Source organism: Pyxicephalus adspersus, chromosome 10 (genome assembly GCF_032062135.1).
Source record: "Pyxicephalus adspersus chromosome 10, UCB_Pads_2.0, whole genome shotgun sequence".
NCBI classification, from domain to species: domain Eukaryota; kingdom Metazoa; phylum Chordata; class Amphibia; order Anura; family Pyxicephalidae; genus Pyxicephalus; species Pyxicephalus adspersus.
The window spans coordinates 50,213,345-50,237,984 of NC_092867.1; the positions used below are offsets into that span (position 1 = coordinate 50,213,345).

Sequence of the window (24,640 nt, forward strand, 5' to 3'; positions counted from 1 at the left end):
AAGACAACCCGAATTCAAACACCAACACTAGTCTGTATTATGCATGTGTAATTGTATCACATTGGCACACTACTTAAACTACTTTGTTATTTCATAACCTTTATTTTTAGTTCTTCTAATATTTATAATCTTTACAACACTATATTGGAGTGGTACTATTGTCAATATCCATATATGTTCCTACATGGTAAAATTCTTCTTTAACCTCGTGCAGGATTCCCCCTGTGCCCTTATACGACCCTACCACCCTACATAGGTATACCTATAGGATTCAGTTCTTTGATCCTCCTTCCTACCCACCCCCTATCACCCCTAAACCCCCCCAGTCTCTCCCCCTTGTCAGGTTTTCCCTATATGGGCCCGATTTGCAGGGACGGGAGCACCTATTTTTTGGTGCAGTCATTCAGATAGAACGGTTTCCGTTTATGCCCCTGTAAGTGTCCGTTCTTTTGGACAGACACACTTTATAGGATCGGTGCAGAGGTTTCTGCACCGGTTCGAAAATGAATCGAACACCTCCTGGGAAACCTCTCCACATACATCCCTGGAGGAGGCAGTCTCCTTGGAACTCCTCTCCTTCCTGGTAACGTATTCGCCTGTGGCCCCTCCCACGTGTACGTCATTACTTGCACGTGTTATGGGCTGCCCCCTCTAACGCCGCCCTATGTTTCTCCAACATAGACGTGATGTGCGTGATTTCCCTTTCCACGCCACAATTCCTTGACTCGTTGGGCGGCGTTGCGGCAGCCCGTCTTCTCATTCTGGCTCAGCATAAGGTAATTTCTTCACTTTCCCTATTGCTGCCTACTATGTTCCTATTGTTTGCCTCCTAGTCTTAACTCCTATACCAATATCCACCTAGGCATCCCCTACCCCAGAGGACCCTCTACATATTCCTCTTAGAAGGCGCCAACTTACTCTTCACTTTGGAAGCTGCCTACCAATCCAACCTTTTCAAACCACACCCATGGACAATGTAAGTCCCCCTATATATTTTTCTGGTATATATACCCTTCAAGTAAATTATACTCAGTAATCTGCTTTTAAATTTCCCTCCCGGCCACACCCCCCGACAGGCCGGCATCTCCGGCTTCACAGCAGGACCATCGGATCGCCGCTGGAGCGTGGAGCAAAGGTAAGGGGGGCTCCTAAAATTATCCCGAGTGTGACTCGGGATTACCGCTTTTTGCATGTAAAAGCCACCCCGAGTCACACTCAGGATTACCGCTGGGGGGGTTAAAGAGCACCTGTCACATCAATATTAGGCTAAAGCTAGGTACACACTTCCAATAATTATCGTTAGAAAACGAACGATTACGCCCGATCAACGATTATGCACGATTATACTACAATTATGCACAATTCTGTACATGCTGCAACAATACGATCATTCAAATATAATCCACCAACAGTGTCCACACGCTGGATACAATCGTTTGAACGATGCAGGGAGTGACATGTAAAGGAGAAAGTGTACCGCAGAAACATGCACAATCACTGAACGACTGTACACACGATAGATGGTAAATGATCGTCGGCCAATCAGATCCGCCGCGGTGGTCGTTCATTTCCAACGACAATTCATCGTTCATCGGCGTCGCTGGTCACTTTTCCTAGAACGATTTTTGGCCAATCGGTTGTTCGCCGCCTCGTCGGTCGTTCGACGGTCGTTTCTAACGATAATTATTGGACGTGTATATGCAGCTTTAGTTTACACGAACTGTTTCTCTATCGTTTAACCTGAGGCTTTTAAAGCCCATGTTTGAAGTCCCCAACCATTCCAATGGGCTAATCTACACCAGGACGTTTCCTTCAGGCACGCTTTTGAGCTTTATCTTAAACATTGCTTGCAACGTTTAAAAAATTAAAATGCAGGATAAACGCGAGAAAACGCATGAAAACACTTCTATTGAACTCAATGGAGGCTTTTTCAAGCGTTTTAAAGCTTTTTATGTAAGCTTCCGTTGAAAACAATGGGGGCTTTCATAAACCCTTTATTAAGGGGACTCCCAGATCTCCACCACCCCACCCTAGGGAATGAGTACAGGAGCTGTAGTATGTGTTACAGATACAGAACACGTCACAGCTCTTCTAGGGCTGTGGGAGTAATCAGGGGAGCAGAGCTGTCAGCATAGTAAAGTTCTGGTGATTGCTCTGCTCCCTGATTGGCTGAGGAAAGGGAAATCCTGATGATGCTTGAGCTGTCATCAGGGTTTCCTACTTCTCAGCCAATCACAGAGAACTAGAGATGAATGGGCACAAGTCTCCCCATTCAAATCTAGTGACGAATGGCTTAGAAATGTAAAACCTCAGCCAATCACAGAGCTCTAGGGGTGAATGGAGAGCCTTGTCCTCATTCAACCCCTAGTGCCCTGCGATCCCTCACTGTCAGGAGGATTCCCAGGGCTGTGCTCATTGCAGCCCTGGAAATCATCCTGTCATTGGGATTAAAAAAAAAAAAAAGTTTAGTTACACAAACACACGCACATTTAATAAAATAATTTAACATTACAGCCTCATCTAATTTTTTTACACATATTTTAACCCTTTCAGTGAATAAGTAAAGGGTTTTTTGTACCCCTGTAATCATTCCCTGAAAGGGTTAAATTAAACCTTTTATAAACGCTTATGTGAAATCGCAGCAATTCACGGTAAACCGCGTCATAGATGTTTATAATAAAGTTTTTTTAGCGTTTTATAGTTCAGCTTTAAAACGCTTCTAAAAGTGCACAAAAATGCATATAAACGTAGTAGGAACGTTTATATGCGTTTTTAAAACCGTTCATGTAGACCCAGCCACATCTATATTGTGACAGGTGTTCTTTAATATTGATGTGACAGCTTCTCTTTAATATTCATGTGGCAGGTGCTCTTTATTATTCCTGTGACAGGTGCTCTTTAATATTCCTGTGACAGGTGTTCCTAAAAATTCATGTGACTGGTCCCCTTTATTACTCATGTGACAGGTCCCCTTTAATATTCATGTGACAGGTCCCCTTTATTATTAACATGACAGGTGCTCTTTAATATTCATTTGATAGGTGCTCTTTAATATTCATGTGACAGGTCCCCTTTATTATTCATACAACATATGCTCTTTAATATACATGTGACAGGTCCCCTTTATTATTCATGTGACAGGAGCTCTTTAATATTCATGTGACAGGTACTCTTTAATAATCATGTGAGATGTCCACTTTAATATACATGTGACAGGTCCTCTATTGTTAATTTGACAGGACCCCTTTAATATTCATGTAATAGGTCCTCTTTAATATTCATGTGACAGGTCCCCTTTATTATTCATGTGACAGGTCCCCTTTATTATTCATGTGACAGGTACAGTTCTCCTTTTATTATTCTTGTGACAGTTGCACTTTAAAATTCATGTGACAGATGCTCTTTAAAATTCATGTGACAGGTGCTCTTTAAAATTCATGTGATAGGTGCTCTTTAATATTCATGTGATAGGTCCCCTTTATAATTCATGTCACAGGTCCCCTCTAATATTCATGTCACAGGTCCCCTTTAATATTCTTGTGACAGGTGCTCTTTAATCATGTAACAGGTCCCCTTTAATATTCATGTGACAGGTCCCCTTTATTATTCATGTGACAGGTCTCCTTTAATATTCATGTACCAGGTACTCTTAATTATTCACCCCCGGAATTTGCTATTGCTGCTGGCATCTGCAGTGAAATGTAAAGCTCAATGCAGAAGTCCTGCATTGTGCTTTGCATCTCTCTGGAGATGCGGGCAGCAGCGTGGCCGGGATCTGTGTCCTATTTAAAAGCAGATTACTCAGTAATCTGCTTTTAAATTTCCCGCCCGGCCACACCCCCCGACGGACTAGCGCCCGGGCATCACACCAGGACCATCGGTTCGCTGCTGGAGCGTGGGGCAAAGGTAAGGGGGGCTCTTAAAGGTACCCCGAGTGTGACTCGGGATTACCGCTTTTTGCAAGTAAAAGCCACCCCGAGTCACACTTGGGATTACTGCTAGGGGGGTTAATATTCATGTGAGAGGTCCCCTTTAATATTCATGTGACAGGTGCTCTTTAATATTCATGTGACAGGTGCTCTTTAATATTCATGTACAGGTACTCTTTAATATTCATTTTGAAAGGTTCCCTTTATTATTTATGTGACAGGTGCTCTTTAATATTTATGTGACAGGTACTCTTTAATATTTATGTGACAGGTACTCTTTAATATTTATGTGACAGGTAGTCTTTAATATTCCTGTGACAGGTCCACTTTAATATTCATGTGGCAGGTCCCCTTTAATATTCATGTGACAGGTCCCCTTTAATATTCATGTGACAGGTACTCTGTTATATTCCTGTGACAGGTGCTCTTTAATATTCTTGTGACAGGTACTCTTAATTATTCCTGTGACAGGTACTGTTTGATAATCCTGTGACAGGTCCCCTTTATTATTTATGTGACAGGTGCTTTTTAATATTCATGTGACAGGTAGTTTTTAATATTCATTTAATAGGTTCTCTTTATTATTCATTGGACAGGTGCCCTTTAATATTCATGTAACAGGTACTCTTTAATTTTCATGAGAGGTACTCTTTAATTTTCATGTGACAGGTCCCCTTTATTGTTCATGTGACAGGTCCCCTTTATTGTTCATGTGACAGGTCCCCTTTATTATTCATGTGACAGGCGCTCTTCAATATTCATGTGACAGGTCCTCTTTAATATACATGTGACTGGTCCCCATTAATATTCATGTGACAGGTACTCTTTATTAGTGTAATTATAATTTCCTCTCCCTAGCCAATCACAGAGCAGTAGAGGTGTTGAATGGAGGTACATATCCCCATTAAACTTCTATTGCCCTGGTGTGGCCTGAGGTTACAGCTAATTGAAGGCACGTGCTTCCAATTAGCTGTATCCCCAAAGTTCCCTCGGTCCGGGGATCCCACAATGACATTAAGATTCATAATGTCATTGTTGGATAACCTATAAAAAAATAAAAAAAAAAAATGTTAAAACAAAAACACACACTAAATTCATTTAAGATTTATTTTCATTTTTTAAAAAAACTTTTTTTTCCTGAATTTTTGCAGTCGAATCCCGTGTTTTTCGGGTCAGGTCTATCCGAATTCGAACAGCTATATTCGGGCCGAATATAAGGACAACCCGAATTAGAACACAAACACTTTTCCTGGGTATATTCTCTTTCGTAAAGACAGAGTCAAACGAAAGGGTGGTGGTGTCTGTCTGTATGTGAGAAGGGATCTAAAAGTGAATGTGAAAGAGGAAATTGTGCAGGGAACAAGCGATGAGGTTGAGGCATTATAGGTGGAGTTGAATGTGGGGTTGAATAACACACAAACAATGATTGGAGTCTGCTATAGGACCCCCAGTGCTAAGGAAGAAATAGAAAATCAACTAAAAGCAGCAAAAAGTGGAAGTGTTTTAATCATGGGAGATTTCAACTACCCTGACATTGACTCTTTAGTCAATGGCACTACAGGAACAGCAAAAGGGAGGACATTTGTAAATTTAATACAAGATAATTTTATGGTACAGTTTATAGAAATGATACTCTGCTGGACCTAATTCTTTTTAACAATGCAGAGCTTATAACAAATGTGCAAATAAAAGAGAATCTGGGTAGCAGTGACCATAATATGATTTCATTTAATGTAGGCTGTAAACAGGAAGCAAAAACAGGAAAGATAAAAACATTTAATTTTAAGAGAGCAAATTTTCCATTATTAACGGCGGCTCTTTGTGTCTTGGACTGGGAGACAATATTGTCTTCAAAGAACACAGAACAGAAATGGGAATGTTTCAAGTCTGTTCTACAAAACCAAACTGAAAAATATATTCCAATGGGTAATAAGTTTAAGAGGCTAAAATTAAAACCTTACGTGGCTTACAACTGATGTTAAAAAAGCCAAAGGAAACACGAAAAGGGCATTACATAAATATACAAATGAAGGATCACCATCATTTGAAACCTATAAAGAATATGATAAAAGATGTAAAAAGGAGATAAAATGTGCAAAACTTCAAAATGTACATATTGTAATGGAAAGTAAGTCAAACACCCAAAAAATTTTCAAATATATTATTAGCAAAAAGATCAGATCTGAGCATGTAGGCCCCTAAAGGATGTCAATGGTTTGGTAACTGGGGCTAAAGACAAGGCAGATTTACGAAACACTTTTTTTTATATCTGTGTACACAAAGGAAATTGACAGCTTTAGTCCGAATTCATAATAGCAATGCCACTGCCTTGAATGAGTCACAATGGCTCAGAATTGATATGATTGAGAAACAGCTGGGAAAAAATTAAGGTTGACAAAGCACCAGGACCTGATGGATTACATCCACGTGTCCTCAAAGAGCTGAGCTTGGTTATTTCAAAGCCATTATTTCTAAATTTTAGAGACTCTTTAGTCACTGGCAAGGTACCGATGGATTGGCCATGGATGTGGTTTTTTTCTTCAAAAAGGGAGCAAAGTCATTACCAGGTAACTACAGACCTGTTAGTTTAACGTCCATAGTTTAAAAGGTCCTAAAGAGTCCACATAGAAGAGTTTCTGCTAGAAAATAATATTTTAAGTGATAGTCAGGATGACTTCAAGAAAGACAGAAGTTGTCAAACAAATATACTCTTTTTTATGAGGAACAGGTAGACAAGTAAAGTAGGTAGGTAGGAAGTAAACAGGTAGACAGTTGAATAGCAGTTAATATAGTGTGCTTGGACTTTGCTAAAGCATTTGACACTGTACCCCACAGACGGTTAATATGCAAGTTATTGTCAAAAGGGTTTAGAAAAGTCAATCTGTAAATGGATAGAGAACTGGCTTAATTAAAGACATCCAAAGAGTTGTAATTAATGATTCATACTCCGAATGGTCTAAGGTTATTAGTGGTGTACCCCAGGGTTCAGTGTTGGGACCTTTTACTGTTTAAAATCTTTATAAATGATATGAAGTTTGGCATTAAAAGTACCATTTCTGTGTTTGCAGATGACACCAAACTATGAAATGGAATTAGGACCATACAGGATGTCTGTATCTACAAGCTGAACTGGATGTACTGTTTGATTGGGCAGCCAAGTGGCAAATTACATTTTAATATAGATAAATGTAAAGTTATGCACTTGGGGCCTAACAACATGCATGCTTCATACTGTCTAGGGGCAATACGTTTGGGGGAGTCAGAAATGGAAAAGGATCTAGGGGTTCTGGTAGATCATAGACTTAATAACAGCATGCAATACCAAGCTGCAATATCTAAAGCTAGTAAAATACTTTCTTGTATTAAAAGAGGAATAGACTGCAGAGATGGAGACATAATCCTGCCCCTGTACAAAGCATTGGTCAGACCACATCTGGAATATGCAGTCCAGTTTCGGGCACCAGTTCACAAAAAGGACATTTTGGAATCGGAGAGAGTGCAGAGGAGGGCAACTAAACTAATAAAAGGAACAGAGGGGGAGACTGCGCATTCGAGCCTGCTAAAAAAGATGTTTGTTTACAGGGCTCCCTCTGATCGCTGCTGATTCTAAAAATAGAAGCCACCTGCACGCACTGGACTACCTCTCAGATGGGAAGGAAACAGCACACAGCAACCCCGCACTGGCTAGGCCGTATCTGTAGAGCAGAGATCGGCAAACTCAGGCCTTCAGGTAGTTCGTTCCGGCCTAACGCCCCCTGGCCGATCTGGTCTAACGCCCCCTGGCCGATCTGGTCTAACGCCCCCTGGCTGATCCGGCCTAACGCCGGCTGGCTGGATCAGCCATGGGGCATTAGGCCAGAATGAACTACCAGAGCGAGAGCTCTGGAGCTGCCTTCTTTCTTTGGGTCCCCTAATATGGTATTATATTATATGGAACACTCCTTTGAAGGTAAATCCCTCTCCTCCGCAATGCATACAAAGGAGAGGAATTTCACTCCAGGAGACGTTCCTGTTGGGGGGCCGAGTCATTAGAGTGGGACTCAGAGGGCGGCCTAGTGTGCTCCTGCCCACCCCTGAAATGGCCCAGTTGGCCAAAAATTGCCTACTTCTGCTGTAGAGCCTCCAACTATCGATAATTGTAAAGAGGCTGGGCTTGACCTTACATGGACATATGGGCCGTAGCTATTGGGGTTATTGAATGTGAAGCGGTTAAGGCAATCACATATACGGCCAGTGGGAGCCTGTAGCTGTTGGTGACAGTAGTGAAGGGGAAGAGGCTGAAACTTTCCCTTACATTAGAAATGTAGAGGCTCCCGCAGTTTGTGACTTTGGTGAAAATGTAGGCTCTGGGGTAAATGTTGCTGCAGCTATAGAACATGTGGCTGCACCTAGCAAAGTCTTTGAGAGACCTGAAGAAGTTATAATCAATGACAACAGTTCACAATTAGAAGATGGTGCTGCTGAGAAAAATTATTGTGAACGTGAAGGCTGAAAGAGGGATAGAAAACCTGAAGCCTCTAAATCCGACCAAAAACAAAGAGAAATGTGTAAAGAAAACTTTCCAATGTAAGCTGTGCAGCCATACTTGTCCCAGATGCTCAAATCTTGATTGTTACATGCACAGGCACATAGGAACTCATTCTGGGGAGAAGCTGTATGAATGCTACGTTTGTCATGTTCGGTTTAAACAGGGTGGATTGAAGATTACGGTGACAGGAACCAAGTACTTCCCGAAGGCGCCTATCAAAAGGTTCAAGAAGAATGTTGATTGTGCTCCTGCTCCAGGATCGTGGCTGATGGTGAAAGATGGCTGATGGTCATCTGTGTGGACCTGTGTCCTTTGAGAAATCTCAAAAGTTCAGAGGAAAAGAAAAAAGTTCAAATGGTAAAGGTCAAGCAGACACAGAGAGGAACCAACATCTCCTGTGCGGCTGCACAAACATGCTTTGCATGGATCTACGCTAAATCTGAGACAGAAACCGGAAAAAGATAAAGAATTCCAAAGAAAAAAAAATAAACTGGATGCAAAAGACAAGGAGATCATCCGTCTTTAAGCCAGCTTTAAAGAACAAATTGAAACACTGCAGAAAAGTTTAGCTACATCAAAAGCAGTTTTTAAATCCCTTAAAGAACCCTCTTCTTAAGGAAAATCATAAAGAGGTGGCCACTCTAAATGAAAGTTTGGCAGAGGAATTAAACCAAACCCAAGTTGTAGTTGTGGGAACTCAAAGGAGAAAATAAAAACCTGGAGAATTATCTATCAAATTCCCAACAGCAAATACAGGACCTCAGACTAGAACTAACCAGCAAAGAACAGAAATATGAGCGTAAACTGGCAAATTGAAGCACCTGTTTCCTGCGTCAGGAATTGCAGAATATACAAAAAGAAATTATGAAAGAGAGGCGCCTGTTGGAAGAGGAGCTGTAGGGAATACTAGATGATCTTGATAAATTACAACAACAGGAGGTGGCCGCGGAGAAACTTATCATGCAACTAGAGCAAGAACATCAGAAGGGGGCAGAAGATATGGAACAGCTAGAGAAAACCCTTCAAGGCAAAAAGGCAGAGGGAGAAACATGGTCGAAAGCAGAAAGTGCAGTCCAAGCAAGAAGGTTCAACCAAGTAGTAAAGATACCAGAGCACCAAGTCTCTAAAAAAAAGAAATTGTTTTGTGTGTTTGTTGGCCTAGAAAAAGAAATACAGATAGTTCTTCAATGGCAGCCTACAGAAAGGATAGAGCAAGAAAATGAAGGGGAGTGCAGATGCCCTATCCCAGATTATTTGTAGGGGAATGTGTCCAACCCCACAGGTTCGAACAGAGGGGGGTGTTAAGGTGATCTCCTACTGATCCCCGATCAGCTGTCCCTCTCGCTGATGGCTTCTGTTTACAGCGCTGGTAGAGTTAGATCACTCTCAAAACTTTATTGTTTGCACAAAGCTTATATACTAGTTCAAAGGCATGATCACTGCATGATTGCATGACTACAGACAACTAGCAGACATGACAAATGTCCTTGTGGTTCTCCTAGAACAGGATATCCTACTAGATTGTAAGCTCTTTGGGGCAGGATCCTCTCCTCCTTTATCACTGTCTGTATTAGTCTGTCATTTGCAACCCCTATTAGTACATAGTACAGCGCTGCGTAATATGTTGGTGCTATATAAATCCTGTTTATTATTAATAATAATAATAATAATATTATTCATGTCAGGAGAACAGATAAATGGCCGAAGGGAGGAAGGGGAGAGTTTCAAGGCAAAAAGGGGGAAGCGGACGCTAGTTTACTGATAAGAAGAGTACAACTAGTTTCAACATAATTCATTCATCTACAAAACATAAAAGCACAAAAATAACTTCAAGACTCAGCAAAATTCCCCAGCTCCTTACAGGGGGGGTATGTGACAGAGTGAACCTAAAATGTCAGGGAAAGTGGTAAAATGGCTCCAGGGAAAAGAGAATTGTAAAGGGTAATAGGTTTTAGGAACAAACCAGGTTCTTTAGGGCCCTTGAGCCGACCAAGGAAAGTGAAGGGTCGGTCCTTTGGCCCAACCCTGATGTGGGAATATATGCACTTGCACTCAGGTACAGGAGGGGAAGATGTGATCAGCAAGAGGCTGTGGAAAGTGATCAGCAAGAAGCTGAGTGAAGAGTAATCAGCCAAGCTGAGAGAGAGCCAGAGGGATCCAGACTGTAGATGTGAGCAGTCAGGGACTGGAGTGAGCAGTCAGAGGCTGAGATGAAGAAGGTTCCAGGATGTGAAGGGAACCAGTCTGTTCCTGGCAGAAGAGAGCCAGAGTGGGTTCCAGGCTGCAGGAGAAGGGGACAGAGCTCCAGGAAAGCCAGTGGGCAAACAACACTTCAACCGTAAGTGGAACTATCATGATATAGAGATTATGCCATAGGTTTCCTAGAGCTGGAGAGGAGACTTTGGACTGAGCTTACCAAGACTGCATGAACTGTGTGTGGATTCTGTTTATTACATTTGCATGGACTGTGTACCACTGTGGCTTACAAGTTGGACAGAGAGATAGCATACCTAAAGTGAGGTAGCTAGTTGCCCAGTCGGGCCTTTGTTGTTTTCGTTAAATGGCTGTGAGAATAAAGCCTGCAGGCGGGAGCATGGACTTTTAAGTTGATTTGAGCGTTTCTGCCTCTTGTTGTGACCGGTTTGATCCCTGCTACCTCAAGCAATCCCCCACAAACCACCAAAGGCAGTAGCTGCAAGGCCAATAATTTGTCTAGATGCGAATGACTATTTTGTTGGTTGAGCCCATAGCCTGATGCCTTGCGCAGAACTCCGGTAGAGTGGGCTAAAGGGACTGAGAGCTAGGGGAGCTGAAGGGGTCACTGGAGTACCCATCTTTCAATGACAAATGTCGTCTAACGCCAGGAAACCTGTGGCCAGAAGCTGATACTTCCTTGCAGCTGGAAGTCTGGCTGGCACCAACCTCCTGAGACATAATAGCAATTACAGTTGGAGGTGGAGAAGGAGTCAATGGAGGTGGAAGAGATAAATGACGTGGTTGCACCTCCTTCAAGAGAACGCAAGTACTGCTCCCACTTTGGTTTGTGGTTCTTGCGCATGTGGGAAATCAGGGATGTTGTACCCAAATGTAATCCGGCCTGACCTCTGCGAGTCTGCCTGTGGCACAGGATGCAGATTGCTATGCACCCGTCATCGTCTTTCAGTGTGAAAAAGGACTACACTGGAGAGGTGTGTGCAACCACTCTGTTGCCCTTTTTTTTGCCTGCCTCTGCATTGCTGCTGTTGCTGCTGCCTTTCCTCTACGTCTGTTTCAGAACTACTGCTAGCCCTTACAAGCACTGGTGGTTCCCAGGAGACGTTACGGTCATCATCATCCTCATTTTCATCTGTGCTGACCACACTCTCTAAGGGTCTCAAAGTCTGTATCTCCTCTGAAATTCTCAATGACATCCTCAGGCTGTTCGTTAAAAAACAAGGGAGATTCATCAGGAGGTAAAGGCACATTAGCCATGCTAACTCCTGTCTTTGCTCCTGTCACGGCTGTGCTGGGTGCTGCAGCTGCTGCTGCAGAAAAATAGCCTGCAGCAGAAGAAGAGCCTGGTGCACTTGAGGCCCCTGAGACCCAGTCCACAATACTCTCCACATGACGTGGCTGTATGATCGTCCTCTCAATAAATCTACCAGCGTACTAGTGCTCCACACACATCTCAGACATGTTTGACAACTTGTGCTGCTGCCTCCAACAGTTTGCTGCTGTCCTACAGTGGCGAACTCCCAAGGAATATGCCCCTTGCCAGTCGCGGAAGGTCGCCCAACACCATGCCTTCCCCTGCATCTACCGCTCATTTTTTACTTTATTCGGGGCAAAAATGCACCTGTACCAAACAGTTTGGTAAATAGCAAGTGCTATCAGAATAAAATATCTGTATTAAAATAAAATACAGAGATTTTTCTGGCTTTTTTATAGATATGAAGTGGTATCAGAATGGATACTGTTTTTTTTAAGAAATAGAAACATTTGTATGGCTTTCTTAATAGATAGCAAGTGGCATTTGAATTGAAATATAGATTTTTTTGGCTTTTTTGATAGCAAGTGGGATCAGAATAATATATCTGTATATTTTTAAGAGAAATAGAGAATTTTTTTGGCTTTTTTGATAGCAAGTGGTATCAGAATGAAATATCTGTAATTTTTGAGAGCAATACAGATTTTTTTTTTATAGAAAGTGGAATTAAAATAAAATATCTGTATTTTTTAGAGAAATACAAACATTTTTCTAGCTTTTTTGATAGATAGCAAGTGGGATCAGAAAAAATATCTGTATTTTTTGGAGAGAAATACAGAAATGGTTCTGGCTTTATTGATAGCAAGTACTATCTGTATTTTTGTGTGAATAATACAGAAATGTATCTGGCTTTTTTGATGGCAAGTGGGCTCAGAATGAAATATCAGTATTTCTTGAAATGAAATACACAAATGTCTCTGGCTTTTTTTAATATATAGCAAGTGGGATCAGAATGAATTATCTGCATTTTTTTGAGAGAAATACAGACATGTTTCTGGCTTTTTTGATAGATATCAATTAGGATCAAAATCAAATATCTGTATATACATTTTTCTGTTTTTTTATAGATAGCAAGTGGTACCTGAATTAAATATCTGTATTTTTTTGAAACACAGAAATGTTTCAGGCTTTTTTTGATAGCAAGTGGAATCAGAATAAAATATCTGTATTTTTTAGAAAAATACAGAACTTTTTCTTGCTTTTTTGATAGATAGCAAATGGCATCAGAATAAAATATATGTATTTTTTTTTAGAGAAATACAGATTTTTTTTCTAGCTTTTTTGATGAATGATGAATGAAATATCTGTATTTTTGAAAGGGAAATATAGACATTTTTCTGTGTTTTTTTTTTTTGACAGTGGATCAGAATAAAACATCTGGATTTTTTTAGAGAAATACAGAAATTTGTAAGGCTTTTTTTATTAGATAGGTAGTGGTATCAGAATTAAATATCTGTATCTTTAAGAAAAACACAGATTTGTTTCTGGCTTTTTTGATAGGAAGTGGGATCAGAATAAAATATCTGTATTCTTTCTTTGAGAAATACAGCATTTTTTCTGGCTTTTTTAATAGCAAGTGGGATCAGAATATTATATCTGAATTTTTTTGAGAGAAATACATACATTTTTCTGGCTTTTTTCATAATCAGCAAACGCTATTAGAATTAAATATCTAAATTTTTTTTTAGAGAAAATACGGACCTTTTTCTGGCTTTATTATAGCAAGAAGTATCAGAATGAAATATCTGTATTTTTGTGATAGAAATGCAGACAATTTTCAGGCTTTTTTGATAGCAAGTGGGATCAAAATGAAATATCTGTATTTTTTGGGGGAAATACAGAAATGTTTCTGGCTATTTTGATTGCAAGTGGCAGAAATTTTTCGGGCTTCTTGATAGCAAGTGGGATCAAAATGAAATACCTATATTTTTGTGAAAACAATAAAGAATTTTTTTCTGGGTTTTTTGATAGCAAGTGGGATCAGAATGAAATATCAGTATTTTTGGGAGTGAAATACAGAAATTTCTCTGGATTTTTTTAATAGATAGCAAGTGGGATCAGAATGAAATATCTGTATTTTTTTTTTTTTAAATAAATACAGAAATTTTTCAGGCTTTTTTGATAGCAATTGGTATCAGAATGAAATATCTGTATTTTTTTTTTTTTTAGAAAAATACAAAAAATTTTTTAGGCTTTTTTGATAGCAATTGGTATCAGAATGAAATATCTGTATTTTTTGTGGGGAAATAGACGTTTCCCCACAAAAAATGGGAGCAGAATAAAATATATGTATTTTTTTTAGAGGAATACAGAAATTTTTCTGGCTTTTTTGATAGCAAGTGGGATCAGAATGAAATATCTGTATTTTTATAGAGAAACAGAAAATTTTCTGGCTTTTTTTAAAGCAAGTGGAATCAGAAAGAAACATCAGTATTTCTTTGAGAGAAATACAGAAATTTGTAAGGCTTTTTTGATAGCAAGTGGTATCAGAATGAAATATCTGTTTTTGTAGGGGAAATACAGAAATTTTTCAGGCTTTTTTTAAAGATAGATAGCACGTGGGATCTGTGTTTTTATGAGAGAAATATTGAACTATTTCTTGCTTTTTAGATAGATAGCAAGTGCTATCAGAATGAAATATCTGTTTTTTTTTTAGAGAAATAAAGACTATTTTCTGGCTTTTTTTATATAGCATGTGCTTTCAGAATGAAATATCTGGATTTTTTTGGGAGGGATACAGGCATTTTTCTGGATTTTTTGATAGCTAGTGGGATCAGAATAAAACATCAGTATTTTTGTGAGAGAAATACAGAAATTTATAAGGCTTTCTTGATACATAGCACGTGCTATCATTATGAAATATCTGTTTTTTTTAGAGAAATACAGAAATTTGTAATGCTTTTTTGATGGATAGCAAGTGCTTACAGAATGAAATATCTGAATTTTTTTAAGGTTAATACGGAAAATTTTCTGGCTTTTTTTTATAGCAAGTGGGATCAGAATAAAATATCTGTATTTTTTTGAGAGAAATATAGAATTTTTTCTGGCTTTTTTGATACATAGCACATGCTTAGAATTAAATATCTGTATTTTTTTTAAAGAAATACAGAAATTTGTAAGATTTTTTGATGCATAGAAGTGGTTTCAGAATTAAATATCTGTATATTTTTGAGAGAAATACAGATTTTTTTTCTGGCATTTTTAATAGCAACGGGATCAGAATAAAATATCGGGTTTTTTTTTAGAGAAATATAAAAATTTTTCTGGCTTTTTTGATGGATAGCAAGTGCTACCAGAATAAAATATCTGTATTTTTTGGAGAGAAATTCAGAAATTTGTATGGCTTTTTGATAGCAAGTAGGATCACAATAAAATATCTGTATTTTTATGGGAGAAATACGGACATTTTTCAGGCTTTTTTGATAGCAAGTGTGATCATAATAAAATATCTGTGTTTTTTTGAGAGAAATACTGAACTATTTCTTGCTTTTTTGATGGATAGCAAGTGCTATCAGAATGTAATATCTGTATTTTTTTTGAGAAAAATACAGATTATTTTCTGGCTTGTTTGATAGATAGCAAGTGGTATCAGAATAAAATATCTATATTTTTTGAGAGTAATACAGAAATATTTCTGTCTGTTTTGACAGCAAGTGGGATCAAAACTAAATATCCGTATTTTTTGAGAGAAATACAGATTTTTTTCTGGCTTTTTTGACAGCAAGCGAAATATCTGTAGTTTTGTGAGAGAAATTCAGAAATTTGTATAGCTTTTTGATAGATAGCAAGTGGGATCAGAATAAAATATCTGTATTTTTTTAAGAGAAATACAGACATTTTTCAGGCTTTTTAGATATATAGCAAGTGGGATCAAAATAAAATATCTGTTTTTTTTTAGAGAAATACTGAAGTATTTCTTGCTTTTTTGATAGATAGCAGGTGCTATAGGAATGAAATAACTGTATTTTTTAGAGAGAATATTTTCTGGCTTTTTTGATAGATAGGAAGTGGTATCAGCATAAAATATCAATATTTTTTTGAGGATAACAGAGACATTTTCTGGCTCTTTTGATAGCAAGTGGGATTAGAATAAAATATCTGTATTTTTTCAGAGAAATATAGAATTTTTACTGGCTTTTTTGATACATAGCCCCGAAAGGATCTGCTTCTACTTCTAGTGCCTCGAATGCACCGTGACTTCTCCTGCACCAGAGAGACAGACGTCTGGAGAGATATCCCAATAACACCAAAGTCAGCCTGGATAATGCACAGGGACCTCCAATAACATTGGCAGGTATATAATTGTAAGTGCTGTTACCACATGACAAAAAACATCCCTTAGGAAGCATTATAATTTAGATAAACCTGGGAGTCAAAATGGTCTTATTACAACTCATGGAATTATCCAGGGAGCTAACAATCCTACCATTCTTTTTACAGGTGTCATTAATATAATCATATAGGATGGCGGCTAGGAGATCATGTACTAGGGTAGAATGTGAGATTTGCTTCCCATCTGCAGCTATGAAGCCTCCTCTCTGCCAGATTACCCCATGATCATGTACAACCCCAAAGGCATATTTGGAATCAGTGTATATATTTACATCTTTTCCCTCAAAAAGACAACAAGCTCTAGTGAGAAAGGCTGACAATACCTTTTGGTTTGTCCAGGATCTTAGAGCAGTAAATGCTCAGTTCATACCCATAGCCCCTGTGGTTCCAGACGTGCCATCTCTGCTATCAGCTATTCCTGCCCATGCAGAGTTTTTCTCTGGTATTGATTTAAAGAATGCTTTTTTTTCTGTCCCAGTTGACAAGGAGACACTGCCACTCTTTGCTTTTACATTTAAACATCGCCTGTATGCCTGGTGTAGAATGTCTCAGGGTTATGTAGACTCCCCGGTAGTCTACTCTATTGTCCTTCAAGCTACACTGCGCCCTTGGACTGTCCCTCATGGTTCTGTCCTTCTACAATATGTGGACGATCTCCTCATATGTAGTTCTACTCGGGAGGCCTGCCAGGACTCCTGCCATGGTTTTACAATTGTCCCTGGCAAATAAGTGAAACCTCACGCCATAGTCGGGTAGGCCCAAGCCAGGACTTGAAACCATTGCACATTTCAAATGACCAAAAACTTGTAACATTTCATCAGACCATTTAATACAATCAGGCATCTTAGTCTTAGTGGCTTGTCTCAGAATATTGTCATAGTAGGAACAATCAGCTATCCATTGGCGGCAATAACCAATCATGCCAAGAAAGGTTAACATGTCTTTCTTGGTTTGTGGGCAGACCCAGTACAGCAGTAATTCTGGCATGGCTGATTTTCCTCTCACCTTTACTGAGAACAAAACCCAAATAATCAACACTTTTAGTACACGATTGCAATTTTGACACCTGGTGTCCACATTCATATAACCACAGTAATAAACTAACACAGTCTGCCTGGCAGGCCTCCCGAGCAGAACTACATATGAGGAGATCGTCCACATATTGTAGAAGGACAGAACCATGAGGGACAGTCCAAGGGAGCGGTGTAGCTTGGAGGACAATAGAGTAGACTCCCGGGGAGTCTACATAACCCTGAGACATTCTACACCAGGCATACCGGCGATGTTTAAATGTAAAAGCAAAAAGTGGCCGTGTCTCCTTGTCAACTGGGACAGAAAGAAAAGCATTCTTTAAATCAATAACAGAGAAAAACTCTGCATGGGCAGGAATAGCTGATAGCAGAGATGGCACGTCTGGAACCACAGGGGCTATGGGTATGATCTGAGCATTTACTGCTCTAAGATCCTGGACAAACCGAAAGGTATTGTCAGCCTTTCTCACTGGGTTGATAGGTGTATTATAGGGGGAGATAGTTTCCTCAATAACCCCTGCCCCTAGGAATTCCATCAACATAGGCTCAATTCCCTTTTCTTTTTCTGGGGAAAGTGGGTATTGTTTAATGTAGACAGGTGCAGTGCCGGGCTTAAGCATTGCCTTGTATGGTGTACAAGAGATTAGGCCAACATCTTGGTCAGTATTTGCCCAAACCTCAGGAGGGACTTGATCAAGTAGCGGATCCTGTGGTTGGCATTCCAAATATAAAAAACAATTACCATTTGGTACATGGATGGGCATGACTGAGTATGTGACATGTAGGTGTCCTGTCTTACTAACCCCCAACTGCAACTTCAATAGAACAAACAAATCTCTCCATAACAAATTCACAGGACAATTTGGAATGATCCTGGAATGATCCCATTAATTCCCACAGAGGACTCAGCATTCTCTCTTGGACTACTATAATAATCCTCACATAAAGTGCTACAAGTAGCACCAGAATCTACAAGAAAAGGCAGAGGACGTCCCTCTACGTTTACCACAATCAGTGGTGACTCCTAAACATAACCCCTAACCATGTCCATATGGAATGAATCATTTGCTCCGTCCCTAGGAAAAGGATTCACGCTTCCCATCCCCTCTGTTCATCCTGTCATATTATCCACCCAGGGAATACCTAAATAGTAATCAGTCCCACAGACCCGTGCTACATAATCCTTACATGTTTCTCCTACATACGGAGCTGGAGAGATATCCCAATAACACACACGCACACAGTATGGTTTTAGGAATATACCCTAATCTTTACTTGACGAGGTGGTCCTTTTATACACAATATAAGGGGTGGTCTTTAGTTACATACAGCTATTTAAATTTTAGCCATATATAGTGTTATTTGATACATTTTAAGGTATACAAGGCATACATCGTATTTCAAAGAATTAACAATTTTCACCATCTGGTTACAATTAAACTGAGTAGACAGGAGAAAAAATACAACTTCCTTACAGGAACACATATATGGCTCAAATTAGATTAGCTATTTTAACCCTTCAAGCACATGCTGTCAGAATGAAATATCTGTATTTTTGAGAGAAATACAGAAATTTGTAAGGATTTTTTGATGCATAGCAAGTGGTATCAGAATTAAATATCTGTATATTTTTGAGAGAAATACAGATTTTTTTTCTGGCTTTTTTGTATGGATAGCAAGTGCTATCAGAATTAAATATCTGTAATTTTTTGAGAGTAATACTGAAAATTTTTTGGCTTTTTTGATCGCAATTGGGATCAGAATGAAATATCTGTATTTTTGTACTTTTTGTGTATTATACTGAACTATTTCTTGCTTTTTTTGATAAATAGCAAGTGCTATAAGAATAAAATATCTGTATTTTTTAGAGAAATACTGAATTTTTTCTGGCCATTTTTGATAGGTAGCAAGTAGGATCAGGATAAAACATCTGTATTTTTGAGAGATATACAGAAATTGATCTGGCTTTTTTGATAGCACGTACTATCAGAATGAAATATCTGTATTTTTTTAAAAGAAATACAGAAATTTGTAAGGCTCTTTTGATCCATAGCAAGTGGTATTAGAATTAAATATCTGTATTTTTTTAAGAGAAATACAGAAATGTTTCCTGGCTTTTTTGATAGCAAATGGGATCAAAATAAAAAGTATTTTTTGAAAGATATACAGAAATGTTTCTGGCTTTTTTGATAGCAAATGGGATCAGAATTAAATATCTGTATTTGAGAGAAATTCAGAAATTTTTCTGGCTTTTTTGATAGATAGCAAGTGCAATCAGAATGAAATATCTGTAATTTTCTTAAGAGAAAAACAGAAATTCTTCTGACTTTTTTTGATTGCAAGTGGAATCAGAATAAAATATCTGTATTTTTTTTTTAGAGAAATAGACTTTTTACTGGCTTTTTGATAGATAGCAAGTGGGATTAGAATAAAATATCTGTATTCGTTTGAGAGAAATAAAGAAATTGTTTTGACTTTTTTAATAGCAAGTGGTATCAGTATAGTTGTGTGACGGCGCCATTTTGGATTCCCTGAGGGGAGTTGGGGATAGCAGGTTGCGGTCCTTCTGTTTAATCCCTGACTTTTATTTTTATGACTTTTTCCTCAGACTTTTATCTCTAATTTTTCCATTCTTTTAATTTTTTTTTCTTTCTCCTCTTTTTTTCTGACATTTTTTTTACTTTCTTCTTTGTCTTTTTTCCGACTTTCTCCTCTGACGTTTTTTACTTTTCCCCCAATTTTTTTCTGACTTTCATTGATTTTTTTCTGACTTTCTCTTCTGACTTTTTTCTCTAGAAGTCATTTTTCTGACTTTTTCAGACTTTTACCTACTTTTTCCTGACTTTTTTTATTTTTTTTTTTTTCTACTTTTTTTTTACTTTTTTCTTTAATTTCTATCAGACTTTTTCTGAAATTTTTATTATGTTTTCATCTGACATTTTTCTGACTTTTTTCCATCTTTCCTATTTTTTTTAAATTTCTGACTTCTCCCTTTCACATTGTTCTGACTTTTTCTTTTCATTTGTTTCTATCTCATTTGACATTTTTCTGACTTTATTCTATAACATTTTTCTGACTTTTTTTCTGACTTTCTCCTCTGACTTTTTCCCCTGACATTTTCAGATTTTTTTTTACTTTTTCTCTAATTTGTATCTGACATTTTTCAGATCTTTTTCATCTGACAGTTTTCTTACTTTTTTCCAACTTTTTACTTTGAATTTTTTTCTGACCTTCTCCTGACTCTTTTTTCTGACTTTGTTTCTGACTTTTTAAGACTTTTTTATGACTTATTTTCATACTTTTTTCAGACTTTTTCCTCTAACTTGTTTTTTACTGTTTTTCCTTAATTTTCTCAGACTTTTTTTCTGACCTTCTCTGATTTTTTTTCTGACTTTTTTCTGACCTTCTCCTCTTGACTTATTTACCGTTTTTTCTGACATCTTTTCTGACTTTTTTTCTAACTTTTTCTGTTTTTCCTGACGTTTTTCTTTTTTTCTGACATTCTCAGACTTTTTTTTAGATTTTTCCTCTATTTTTTTTTTTTTTACTTTTACTTTTTCCTCTGACATTTTTCTGACTTTTTTTGAGGAAAAAGTAAAAACAAAAATTGAAGAAAAAGTCAGGGGAAAAAAATCAGATCCAAGTTCTGCGTCACCCTCTAAAAATGTTAATGGTGCCTCTTTTGACATGACTATTTTTCAGACATAACTAATGGTCCCCTGTTACGGCTCGGATCACTTTCAGAAATCAATAATGGTCCCCCATTAGTACTAGGTTTACTTTCAAAAATAACTAATGGCCTCTCTATGACTCAGGTCACTTTTAAAAATCACTAATGATCCCCCTTACAACTCATGTCACTATTTTTGAAATCACTTATGACTTGGCTCCATTTTAGAAATTACTAACAGTCCCCTCTTGTGACTCCGGTCACTTTCAGGAATCACTCGTCGTTTGGGTCACTTTCTGAAATCCCTAATGGCTCCCTCTGATGACTTGGGTCATCAGAAATCCCTAATGGTCCCCTTTACGATTTGGATCACTTATGAATCACTAATGGTCCCTCTTATGACCTGGGTCGATTTCTAAAATCACTTATGATCCCCCTTACATCTCAGGTCACTTTAAGAAATCACTTATCAGTCACTAATGGTCCCCCTTATGACTTTGGTCACTTTCAGAAATCACTAATGGTCTACTCTTATGACTTGGGTCACTTTTTAAAATCACTTATGGTCCCCCGTACAACTCAGGTAACTTTCAGAAATTACTAATGGTCCCCCCCTACGATTTTGACAAATTTCAGTAATCATTTATTGTCCTGCCTTATCACTCTCAACATTTAAGTCATTTCTAGAAATCACTGATTGCCCCCCTTTACAACTCATTTTCTGAAACCAGTTATGAGATCCCCTAATGACTTGGGTCACCTTTAGAAATCACCAATGGTTCCCCCTTACGACTTTCTGAAATCATTATTGTTCCCCACCTATGACTCAAATCACTTTCAGAAATCACTAATTCTTCCTTTTTTCTTTCCTTCTATCTATCCTTTCACCCTTCCATTTTTCTCTGCTTCCATCATTGCTTTCATCTTATTTTTCTCTCTATTTATCCTTCCTCTCATGATTTCTTTTTTTTCACCTTACATTGTGACTTTCACCCTTCTTTTTTCTCTCCTTTCATTATTCCTTTTATCAATTCTTTCTGAAAGGAAGGAGAAAAAAAGAAAGGATAAAGTAGAGTAAACATAAAGGATGAAAAGCGAGAAAAAAGGAAAGATAAAAAGAGAGAAAACAGAAGGATGAAATAAGAGAAAAAAAGAATCAAATAAGGAAAAAATAGAAGAATAAAAGGATGGAAGAAGAGGACAAAAGGTAGGATGAAAGGAAGCATGAAAGAAGAGAAAAAGGTAGAAACGTACTTCTATCACTCCAGATGGATGCTAGCAAAGGAGCATGGCAGGCCTGGGGCTCCTGTTGGAGTTAATCCAAGACCCCCAGGAGAGATTTAGATGACTTTTGTGGAGGCACCGGCAGTCAGCAACCTTGAGGTCTTTCAAGATGGTGCCTGATGAGGTCTTGACTCTGACACTCTTCCCTGACGCGGACTTGGTGAGTTCTGAATGTTCACAGGCAGACACTGAATCTGAGCCACTTGAACGACACCCAGTGGAAGATTACATCCACCAGATATTTTAACATTATTTTTCTGTACTCCCCACAAATGAGGATGTGGAAAATGTTTACCCGCCTAGAGGAGACCAAAAGTATATTCATATCCTTATGAATATACTTTAAAAAGCAGAATAGGCAGATGCTACCTCTTCTGCTGTAGTTTCTTCAATACAACATGCAAGATGCAATCAGTGCCCATGCCAAGTATTTCCAAGCTATTTGGACACACATTTATGATATTGAGGATCGCCATAGGCAAAATAATATTGGTATAAAAGGCTTACCAGAAGCCACAGGCCACAATGACCTCCAGGACACTGTAATAGGGATTCTCAACACTTTATTGGGAAAAACATCAACTTCTGAACTGGAATTGGATAGGGTACATGGCATTCCTGCTACTAGGAACCCTAATGCTACCTCTTCTCATGATGTTCTTTGCCAGGTACATTTCTATAGACTGAAAGAGGAAATTATTAAGAAAGCCTGTGACAAGGGTGCACTTGATTTTGTCCAGATATATCTCTATATCTTGATTTGTCCAGATATACCCTGGCGAAGCATTGTGCTCTACGGCCCTTGACCCAACTCCTAAACCAGAAACAAATAGCCTACAAGTGGGTCTACCCATTTCATCTTACGGTCTGCAAAATCCACATTCTTCCTAATTCAGATATGAATCACACTACATGCTTCCATTATCTATTTCCACTCAAATACATGTGAAGTTTAACGAGGGAACTTTGTTTAAAGTGCTGAGATTGCTTTTCTTCTCCACTGCATAGACCTTTCTGACCTGGTGTTGTTTCTGCCATTCTAAAGTCTTTACGGTTGTGGCTGCCCTACATGGAACTCGCCATATTGGTGGAGACTATTCACTTGGGATCGGGACACTCCCTTTAGATGAATCATGATATTATCAAGATAAGTTAAAAGCACCTTGGGATCCCTGCTGGAATATACCTTTGGCTGGTGAAGGTCTGATGGGGAATATCACAACCCACTTGGCTCAATTATATATGTTTTCTCAATTGATAGAATGTTCTTTTTGGGTGTATAGTGCTATCTATCTTATTATATTGTGGAGTACTTTTATGGCCATGTTTATATGTTTGTGTTGATATGTTTATTTCGATTACGTGTATTGGTGGGGAAGTTGGTGGAACGCGAAGGACTCAATAATCCATGTTGACTCCTGGACCCTGGGATTTATCTGAAACTTTTTGCAGTGGTGACTTGAATGTGTTAAATTCTCCTAGACATGCTATTTCTTTGTTTCCAATTGTTATACATCATAGTTTGGCCCGAGCAGGACCCAGCTAATGGGTTATACTGATCCCCCTCTAGGGACCTTGACCCCTCTTGGGATCCCCCTTTAGGGACATACCTCTTGACTGGGCCAGATGTAGTTGTGCCATTAAGAGGCACTACATGTTAATGTTTATGCACCCAGTGTTGCTCTATTTTTTATTTCTCTATTTAAAGGTATTCATGATTTTGCTGATGGTATGCTGATATTTGAGGAGACCTAAACTTAGTATTTGATGCCTCTGTTAACACATCATCTGGGAAATCTCACTTATCCCGCAGGAGACTTGCTTCTTTGAAACAACTCCAGCAATTACAGTTGGTAAATGTATGGAGGTTGGTGCATACTTGTACCTTAGACTACACATTTTATTCAGGTCAAGGTAGCTAGACAGGTCTTATGTATCTTTTATTAATGGTTCAAAATTCAAGTCATACAGGTCTTGTAGATTAGCTGATAAATGTACTCCCAAATATTTGATGGAAGACGACTATCCTTGAAATAAGAATTCTTGTGATAGATATGTCACTTCGTCTTGAGGCTCGGTGATTCCAAGATTTATGTGAATTAATTTTAAAATTGCTGAATGATTGAAACGATTCACAGAAGAGCAATTCGAGGATTGGAGACATATATTAAAAAATTGTCTGCGAATAGATCCAATTTGTATTGGTGACTGCCCATCTCCAGCCCCTGCATATAGGGGTTAACTCTTAAAGCATTAGCTAAATGTTCCATTGCCAAAATATAACAATACATGTTCTGTATTTTGTTTTGTATATTTCTCTTCTCTTTTGTAATAAAAATT

The 24,640-nt window shown here is 38.4% G+C and overlaps 1 long non-coding RNA gene across 1 annotated transcript; it reads left to right on the plus strand.

The window, feature by feature from the left end:
- Positions 1-666: 666 nt before the first annotated feature.
- On the plus strand, positions 667-23,043 carry LOC140339471 (uncharacterized). Its single transcript, XR_011922445.1, has 3 exons — positions 667-776; positions 863-976; positions 22,061-23,043. It is a non-coding gene; the product is annotated as an uncharacterized lncRNA (long non-coding RNA).
- Positions 23,044-24,640: the final 1,597 nt, after the last annotated feature.